The 9,990-nt window shown below is 45.5% G+C and overlaps 1 protein-coding gene across 1 annotated transcript in view; it reads left to right on the top strand.

The window, feature by feature from the left end:
• Positions 1–6,494: 6,494 nt before the first annotated feature.
• Positions 6,495–9,990, top strand: part of LOC123375126 (cyclin-D-binding Myb-like transcription factor 1) — a 50,050-nt gene continuing 46,554 nt past the window's right edge. Inside the window, exon 1 of the mRNA XM_045025782.1 lies at positions 6,495–6,611. The gene's annotated coding sequence lies outside the window, so the exon portion shown is untranslated. The remainder of the gene's footprint in view (positions 6,612–9,990) is intronic.

Here is a 9,990-nt window from a genome sequence, read left to right as displayed (position 1 = left end):
TTGCTTCGCCACTGGCCTACTGAGTAATCTTGAGAAAGTCATGTCACCACTCTGTGCCTCAATTTCCCCATTTGTAAAACGGGAATAATATGCTGACTTCCTTTGTAAAGAGCTTTGAGATCTACTGATGAAACATGCTGTATAAGAGCTATATATATTATTACTTCTAGTGAAAGTTTTTAGACCTCAGGAAATATACAGATTGGTTAACTTGAGCCTCATCTACCATGGAGTTTTGGTGAAAATCTACCACGGTTGCTACAATGCTTGTGCAGCTCCACAGCAGGAGAGCTAGAGTAGATCAGCAGCCAATTACTGAGTCATCTACACCCTCTCTGAAGAGAGTTAGACAGCATGGTGCTTAAAATGCTGTTCATGGGTACACCCTAACACGCACCACAGTTGCCAGCACTAGTGTTACAGTGTTGGTGGGAGAGTTTCACAGAAGCTTCAGTGTAGACACAGGGTATGGCTACACTGGCGATTTGCAGCGCTGGAAAGCCTCCACCAGCGCTGCAATTAGTAAGTGGCCACACCTGCAGGGCACTTCCAGCGCTGCAACTCCCTGGCTGCAGCGCTGGCCGTACACCTCACTCGGCATGGGGAATAAGGATTCCAGCGCTGGTGCTGCAGCGCTGGTCATCAAGTGTGGCCACACACCAGCGCTGTGATTGGCCTCCAGGGAATAAGGTGTATCCCAGAATGCTTTTATAAATTACTCTGTTTTGTTATGCAGCCTCTCTTTGTTTTGTTGTGAACGAGCTCCGATCGGAGCTCCATTCTGTACCTGGCTGTAAACAATCAAATGAGAGGCATGCAGGGAGAGTGAATGAAACAGAACGGAGCCAATCGGAGCTCCGTTTGAACTGCTTATCTATAAAAACAAACACTGATCACAGCAAACAGGAGCTATCTGTACCTGGCTGTGAACGATCAAATGAGAGGCAGGGGAAACAGTGTTGGATGCAGGCTGTTAGGGTTCGCAAACATTTTGTGATTTTTCCAATCTCTCTCTTCCCCGCTCCCTGTCACAGTACACCACAGGGAGTGAGTGAAACAGGGGGGAGTCCGTGTTGGAGGCAGGCTGTTTGCAATTAGAGTTAAGACTAAGGGCTCATGAACATTTTGTGATTTTTCCAATCCAGGAAGCTAACACACAGTGTTGGCTCCAAAATCCATTCTCTCTATCTTCCCCGCTCCCTGTCACAGTACACCACCCTCCACCCCCCTCTTTTGAAAAGCACGCTGGTGCACTTGAATGCTGGGATAGCTGCCCATAATGCAGCACTCCCAACAGTGCTGCAAATGCTCCAAATGTGGCCACACACCAGCGCTGGTAGCTGTGAGTGTGGCCACACACCAGCTCTGCTCCTACACAGCTGGATGACCAGCGCTGCAAACCGTAAGTGTAGCCATACCCACAGCCTCAGTGATGATAAGCATCTGATATTGACGGTACCCATAAAAGAGTCATTGCTTGTTACAAAGGTAAATCTATTCTTTTTCCAAGATCCAGCTGTGCTCTAGAAGCCTCAGCAAAATAAATAAATACATACATTCATAAAGTCCATCCTTGACACCAGCGGTTCTCTCATGTACTAATACTCTCAATTGAAACAGGTACTGTCTATAGTACTGATACTAACTGGTCCTACTTTTAGGTCAGGATTACCTGGTATCCAGATAGTCACAGGACACTTCGGATCAGTACTAAGCTCTTCTGGCCTATGGTCTAGGCTTTTCTCAAGATCAGGTCCTTTAGACAGTTCAACATTAATCTTGGGCTTCATCATGTTGCAAAACTCACCTTCATAATCATCACCTTTTCCATGTGTACCTTGATGCTGTAACAGCATTTTAAAAGCATTAATGAATTAGGTCCTGCAACACTCCTGTGAGGTAGGTGGTATCATCCCTATTTTAGACCTGGAAACTGAGACCCAGAATGGTGAAGTGACTCGCCCAAGGTCATGCAGAAAATCTTTTGCAGAGCTAGGAATAAGATCCAAGAGTCTTGACACTCAGTTCCCTATACTACACATCAAAAAATGCTGCCACATAATACTGGCATTATAACACTATCACGCACTGGTATGCCAGCATTACCAGCAGGTGCACATTTTGCAATGCAGTTGTTTCTCACAGAGTAAATACAGATACATGAACATAGGGCAATAATAGCCAAAAAAGGGGGAAACACTAGAGTAAAACCACAATTTTAAATCACTCACAAAGCAGGAGTTAAAATGCAGGAAAGATAAGTATGGTATTCAAGTAGTTCTTCTCTTTGTGCTAGATTGTTGTCACTTCCCACACAGCAGCTTTCTCACCCTGGTAAATTTTGACACAATGAAGAGCAGAGTACTAACTCGTGATTCCATGGTAAATTTCTTTTTTCTCATTCCCTCCTTAGCGCCTACAAATATTACTGCTTAACTTATTTTAAATATTATTACTTCATATTATCATGGAAGTCCTTTTCTATATCTGTTCTGTATACTGGGAAATTTTTAAAATTAAGATCCAAGATCAATCCTACTGAATCCACTGAAGACAATGGCATTACTCATGTGCTTGAGGTTAAACAAATACATTTCTGCAGGATTGGGGCCTAAGGGTAAAATTCTCTTCTCAGATCCACTCTACTTTGATATTCTGCTCTTCCACTATGAGTGGATCTTGCGCTGACAGAGGTAAAGTAGGGAGAACATGACATGTACAGAGAGGAGAAGTTTTGCTCTCTGTACCTGGGGTCTGAATCTATGTTTCTTGTGCACCTAAAACTCCCACTGACTTCCACGGCAGTGATGAGTCTATAGGACTGCAGGTACAGGCTCTTAATAATATTACTTCTAAAAAACTATATAAAGAAAATATTCAGATTGCAAAGTATAGCACTGAAAAGTTAGGAAATGCCAGAATTAACATGGTCTATACAACCTGAATTTGCCCCTCTTTATGCTCTTGCACTCTTCTACAGACTCCCTGTTCTCAGTTCCTGTGCATCGTGCCACACCAGCTCCTGGCTCCAGGGAGAAACAAAGCAGGGATACTCCAGCTAAGCCCCTGCAGCCTGGGCTGGAGCATGCTCGATGTAGATGGAATCTTTGGAGAATTTAGCTGCTGAACTTTAAAAAGTCTCTACTGAAAATGTGCAAGCTGAGGTGTTTCAGAGGCTCATAACTTGGCTAACTTTGGGCATATGTTCATGGGAATGGCAAAAGGACATTCCTGTCACTTGGGAAAATCCTCTGGCAAATTTCAAGTCCCTACTCCAAATGATGGAGGCACTAAAGCTTCTCAATAAAATTGCCGTAAGAACTTTTTAACATGCATGAAACAATGTGTTTTCCCCTAACCTCATTCTGAGAAACAGCTGAATCACTTTTGCGGAAATTTCCCCAAAGTATTCAGCCTGAGGCAGACACCTGGCACGGAAAACTTCAGCCTGAACAGCTAAATCTGGCAAAGTTATAAGCAGCCGACAATAGGTTCTTATAATGGGAAGTGTCAGGCACCCATAACCAGGGGTGAAAGTAACTCCAGACACTTAGTGGTATGGGGCCAGGGCCGGCCTCAGGCCCAGAAGGGGTGGGGCCTCAGGTGGAAGGGGTGGGGCTGAGGGTCAGCATCCTGCAGCCAGCCCTTCCAGGCCTCCTGACCCATTCTGCCCAGGGCTCCAGTGGCGATTTAAAGGTCCTGGGGGCTCTGGATGCCACTGGCGTGGTAGTGGCAGCGCCGTCCAGAGCCCCGGGCCCTTTTAAATCACCGGCCCCGGGGCAGCTGGTCCTTTCCTCGCCTGTCAGCTGCCGATGGGAGGGCGCAGCAACTTTAAAACACTGCCGTGGCAAAGGACCATCCTTAAAGCACTGCTGCCACAGTGCTTTAATGTCCATGCCCCTTTTGCCTCCCCGATGGGCGGTACGGACCCTACCAGCAGGGCCTCTGACGAGGGAGGCAAAAGGGGCAGGGACATTAAAGCGCTGCTGTGGCAACGCTTTAATGTGGACTGCATACAGGCTGGTGCGGGTTCTTACCAGTATGCCGTACCAACCGGTACCAGCTCACTTCCACCCCTGCCCTTAACTGTACCTATTGGTACCTCTGCTACCATAACCATGAAATATTTACAGAGAAATAATGTTACTGAAGCAGAAAATGTCTGAGGAAATTTGGGAAGCCTAACAATTACAAACTAGATCTTCCTTTCTGGATTAGCAGACACTTCTAGTTCTTGACTGCTGGATCCAGATAACAATATATCCAGTGCATAACCCTTCCTCGATCCTCTTCTTGCCAAGCTATGTGAAGCTTAACAAACATTAATGAAGCCTTGTAACATCCTTACAAGACATGATGTGATATTATCCCCATCTTACAATTCACTAAATGGAGACAAAGAGAATTCTCTTTGACAAGTAAAAATGCTTAGTTTTAAAGCCCCTCTGAGACACAGTGAGAAGAGCAGAATCTAGCTAATTTGCACATTTTATAATTCACACAAAACAAATGTGATCTCTCCCCAATTCTCTGCAAAGTGCCATACTGGAGTCTCATTTTCCTTTTACTGAATATATTACAGGACACTTAGTACAATGGGGAAGATCCTGCAGCCCATTTTCATGGGTGCAAATAGTCGTTATTCATACAAGTCGACCCACTGTCCTCAAAGGAACTACACAGTAAGTAAGAGTTGCAGGAATGAGCCCATTATGAAGTACCATACAGTATTCTAAATAATTAAGCTACATAGATAAAAAAATTAATGAACAAAACACAGTTTGGGATCCAGTCCCTTGGCTGGTTTTGTGTTGTATCTGTTTCATTACTAATTTGCAAAATTCACTCATTAACGGTAGGTCCTCCAGTCATTAAAGCCAAACAGCGAGATTCCACTGTATTAGATAAGGAACCCGATGCACCAGCACAGTACAAGTGTGAAGAGGGAAATGCATGAGTCTATGAAATGGGAAAGCACTGACAGAAAATGGATATACATCACTTTTTTCACTAGCATAGTCCCCTGAATCTCAATGGAGTTAGTCCTGATTTATGCAAGTCCATATAAGGGGAGAATCAGGCTCTATGATGACTTCCTGGAGAGCTGAAGTCCAGTATTTCCATAATTCTTACATAACATCAAGAAAAAAAGTTTCCTCTAGAAAGATGAGTGTTTGTCTGACATGTTCCTCATCCCTTATTGATCAAGGGCAAATTTTAAGGGCCATATTCTGATCTCAGTTAAACAAGGAGAAATTCAGTGACTTTTGCCAAGAATCAAGGCACTTAAAGCACCATCTTGCCAACAGGCAACTAGTGGTGCAGGGGGTGCTGCAGCACCCTAGGCTTGAAGTGGTTTCCATTATATACAGGGTTGACAGTTTGGTTCAATGGCTCTCAGCACCCTTACTAGAAAAACTGTTCCAGCACCTCTGCACATTGGTCAGTGGTAAGGGAACAATTTGTACAGTGGGGCTGCTGAGACCTATTGAACCAAACTGTAAACTCTGTATATGCTGGAAACCACAGCAGCACCCCTAGTTCCAGCACCTTTGCACCCAGGGGTAGGATGGGGAGGTATCTCCTCTCAGCAGAGCCCACAGAGGAGTGGAATAAAGTCTCCCTTTAGCAGGGGTTGGGGAGTGAGGGAGTATCTCCTCTCAGCAGGGCACACACAGTGGAGTGGGATGAGATAGAACAGGGGTTCTCAAACTGGGGGTTGGGGCCCCTCAGGGGGTCGCGAGGGTATTACATGGGGGGGTCACGAGCTGTCAATCTCCACCCCAAAACCTGCTTTGCCGCCAGCATTTATAATGGTGTTAAATATACTAAAAAATGTTTTTAATTTATATGGGGGGGGGGTCACACTCAGAGGCTTGCTGTGTGAAAGGGGTCACCAGCAGGGCCGCCCAGGGGTGGGCAAGTGGGGCAATTTGCCCCAGGCCCCGCAGGGGCTCCCACGAGAGTTTTTCAGGGCCCCTGGGGCAGGGTCCTTCACTCGCTCCCGGGGCCCCGGAAAACTCTCGTGGGGCCTGGGCCCCCGGAGCTTCTTCAGCTTCGGGTCTTCAGCGGTGGGGGGGGTCCCTTCCGTCACCCCCGCAGCCGAATTACCGCCGAAGCGGGACCCACCACTGAAGAGCCAGGTCTTCGGTGGTAATTCGATAGTGGGGGCCCCGCCGCGGGTCTTTGGGTCACGTTGGTGGCGGGTCCCAGAGCGGAAGGACGCCCCCCGCCGCCGAATTACCGCCGAAGCGGGGGCTCCCCACCGCCGAAGACCCCAGGCCCCCTGACTCCTCGGAACGGCCCTGGTCACCAGTAAAGAAGTTTGAGACCCACTGAGATAGACTCTCCCCTCAGCAGGGCGCACAGATGGGGATGGTGTGACCTTTCTCGCGCTCTCCCCCTGCCCGCCCAGCCCCGTGAGCTTTGTGGCGCCGCGCCTTGGCGGAAGCCGGTGGGCGGGGCGGCGGAGGCTCTTCCGGCGGCTCGCTGGCTGCCTGCGCCCGGGCCCCGCTGCTGCCTCCCCCGCTCGCTGCCGCTCTCGGCGCCTCCATCCTGGTACTTCAGAGTCTCCATCCTGGTTTCTCAAGTGCCCGGACCCAAAACAGGAAGTAAGTGCGAGGGGACCCGCGGGCTGCCGGGGCCGGGAGCAGCCGGCCGCGGGGCGCGGCGCGAGAGCCCGGTGGCGGGAGCGGCTCAGCCCCTCCTTCGCCCCCCCATCTCCTCTCACCGGCGGCTGGCGGGGATAGGGAGCGGGGCTCGCCGCGGCCTCAGCCGCCGCCGCCGGGCGAGAAGAAGCCGCGGAGTCAGGAAAATGGCGCCGGAGCTAGAATGGAACCAAATGGCGGCGCTGCCGGGCGGGGAGCAGCGGGAGCCTGGCCCGGGGGCAGAGGCGGCTTCCCCCCACCCCCCCGCCGCGAGCAGGGAGAATGGGGGGGGCAGCCCCTCCCCCCACATGGAGCTGTAACTCCTCGCCAGGAGGGAGGAGCTGGTGCACGTGTGGGCGTCATTGTCACGGGCGGGGGCGTTATTACCGCAGCCACAAAACAGTGAAAATTGCAAAACCAGGTGTAATATAAAATGAAACATGCAAAGGGTTTTTAAAACGTCTGGTGGTGAAAGCGGCCCAGAGGAGACTCAGTGTGCGGGGGAGAGGCGCTTGTGAATTATTGTTTGCGCTTTAAAAAACATTGTTTTTGCCTTATTCCTAGGTTTTTTCTAAGCCCATGTGTTTAAATGTTAAAAGCCCAGCTGCAAAGCATGAGTAATGTGTAACATTTCTCCTTTCCTGGGTCTGGGGTATTTAAAATTCATGGGCTTTTATTCTGGTAGGTGACATGATTTGGGATTGGGCTTTTCTTTGGCAGAGAGTGTTAGAGTAGGTTTCTGACAGAGGAAATTTACAGAAAGTGAGGATTTTCACTTAAATATGGAAAATTGCCAGAATTTATTTTTTCCACTAATTTGATAGTTATGCATTAGCCATACAATGTAATGCATCCTGTTAGGAGAACATATGAATCCCTGTGTTTATGGAAGTTATTGTGCTTTGTTTTAGTTGTGTAGTGAGTTCTGGCTATGATGGTGTATAATAAATTCACAGTAAATGCAAGTATATCCCTCACACAGCATCTCATTAAGCAATTCAAAGAAACTACAGCAATGTATACTGTACACTGACAGAGTTACTGAAATTTTAGTTCACGGTTAGAAGTAGATAAGGACATTAACATAACCTGACAAAAGTTATTTATTGACAAACTTACTGACAGTGTAATGTGTAGTTTGATATATTGACAATATTCAGGTGGTAATCATCTTACAAACATGAAGGATGTGAAGTGCCTTCATAATAAAGTAAAAAGATACAGCTTGATAATGACTTTGCCATATAGATGAAGACAACTGTAACAAAGAAGACACTGGAGTTTGGAGGGCATATGCCATCTGAACTTTATAAATATAAAAACACTTTCTTCTTTGTAAACATTTGTGTAGTCAAAAAGAATTTGATTTTATAGTTGGTAGTCCTATTATTTACAGTATCAGCTGAATCAGTAATACCCCACAGAGTTGTGCATCTTGCAACAGTTATAAGGGCTGGAACCTGAAACTGGCTCCCTGCAGAGACAGTTGTAGGATCAGGGCTGAAATATTAACCATTTGTGTCAATATTTCAGTGTAGGTCACAGCACTCTTCTTATTTATAGAATTTAATTCGTATGTTCAGCTATGCCTCTCAAAGCATCAGAACTGTGGCTTTCAATTATAATTACAGTAGGTATAATACTGAACAACTTTTCATATTTCATAATACAGTACATTAATATTTGCCAGTGTATCTAAAAGTGAAGAGACAATTTTGAACATTAATAAAGAGATGGAATTTAAATACTTTTTCTTTAGTGTTTGTTAGTGTATACCAATCTATCAAGCTTTTTATCCACACCTATCCCAGTAGTTTTTGAGAGCCTCAGAAATGGCCTGTGGTCCAATTTTCCATTGTTCCATATAACGGATGAAGATATGCTATCCACTTCATATTGCAATGGTTCGATAAAACTGTATGGGCACACCAGTACATCTTGAATACCTCATAAGAGCGGCCATATTTGGTAAGACCAATAGTCCATCTAGCCCAGTGTCTTGTCTTCTGACAGTGGCCAATACCAGGTGTTTCAGAAGGAGTGAACAGAACAGGTAATCATCAAGTGATCCATCCCTGTAGCCCATTCACAGCTTTTGGCACCATCCCTGCCATCCTGGCTAATAGCTTTTTTGAACCCTACAGTAGTCTTTGGCCTTCACAATATCCTCAGGTAAAGAGATCCATGGGTTCACTGTGTGTTGTCTGAAGAAATACTTCCTTTTGTTTTAAACCTGCTGCCTATTAATTTAAGTTGGTGACCCATAGTTTTTGTGTTAGGAAAAGGAGTAAATACTTCCTTATTTACTTTCTCCATACCCGTCATGATTGTGTAGACCTCTATTATATACCCCCTTAGTTGTCTCTTTTCCAAACTGAAAAGTCCCAGTCTTGTTAATCTCTCCTCACATTGATAATTCACCTCTTCTCATTCCTTCTTTGACTTCATGAAGTTGTCAATTGCGTGCTGGAATAAATGAGAACAGTTTGTCCCAACGTGTGTCTACTGTACCTTCTATCTCTTATGATAACCCATCTGTATACATGTTGCTTTTGAACTCAGTTGACTTCATTTAAAATAAATTGTGACATGTAGATTGAATTTCCATGGAAAACCTCTTACATGGAATCTATGTGTGGACTGATTCCCCCCCCCCCCCCTTTAGCAACTGTTTAAGAAGATTTCCTTGTGACAGATTTTTTGAATCTGAAATACTTAACTGCTGGGTCTAATTTTGCTGTTACTGCAACATATGCTATTTGGACAACCAGAAGCAGCCATTGTGAGCAAGAAGTCATCTTGTTTATGAAATAACTTACAAATGTGTGCCAGGTGACCAGTGAAACCTGCTGATTATGACTGCATATATATTTATAAACTTACCAACTTTTTAATGAAAACACATTCAGAACACCTCAAAAGAGTTAATTAGCTTTAAAGTACAAGGTGGTGTAGTTTGTGTTTATAATTAGGGCTGTTGATTGCGGTTAACTAATGCAATTAAAATGAATCACGATTATCGCAGTTTTAATCGAACTGCTAAACAATAGAATACTAATTGAAATTTATTAAATATTTTTGGATGTTTTTCTACATGTTCAAATATATCGATTTCAGTTACAACATAAAATACAAAACCAACAAGGAGTCCTTTTAGCCACGAAAGTTTATGCCCAAATAAATTTGTTAGTCTCTAAGATGCCACAAGGTATACTAAGTATCAGAGGGGTAGCCGTGTTAGTCTGGATCTGTAAAAGCAGCAAAGAATCCTGTGGCACCTTATAGACTGACAGACGTTTTGCAGCATGAGCTTTCGTGGGTGAATACCCACTTCACCCACGAA

This window comes from Mauremys mutica, chromosome 1, assembly GCF_020497125.1.
Source record: "Mauremys mutica isolate MM-2020 ecotype Southern chromosome 1, ASM2049712v1, whole genome shotgun sequence".
Taxonomy (NCBI): domain Eukaryota; kingdom Metazoa; phylum Chordata; order Testudines; family Geoemydidae; genus Mauremys; species Mauremys mutica.
This window is presented reverse-complemented; position numbering and strand designations above follow the sequence as displayed.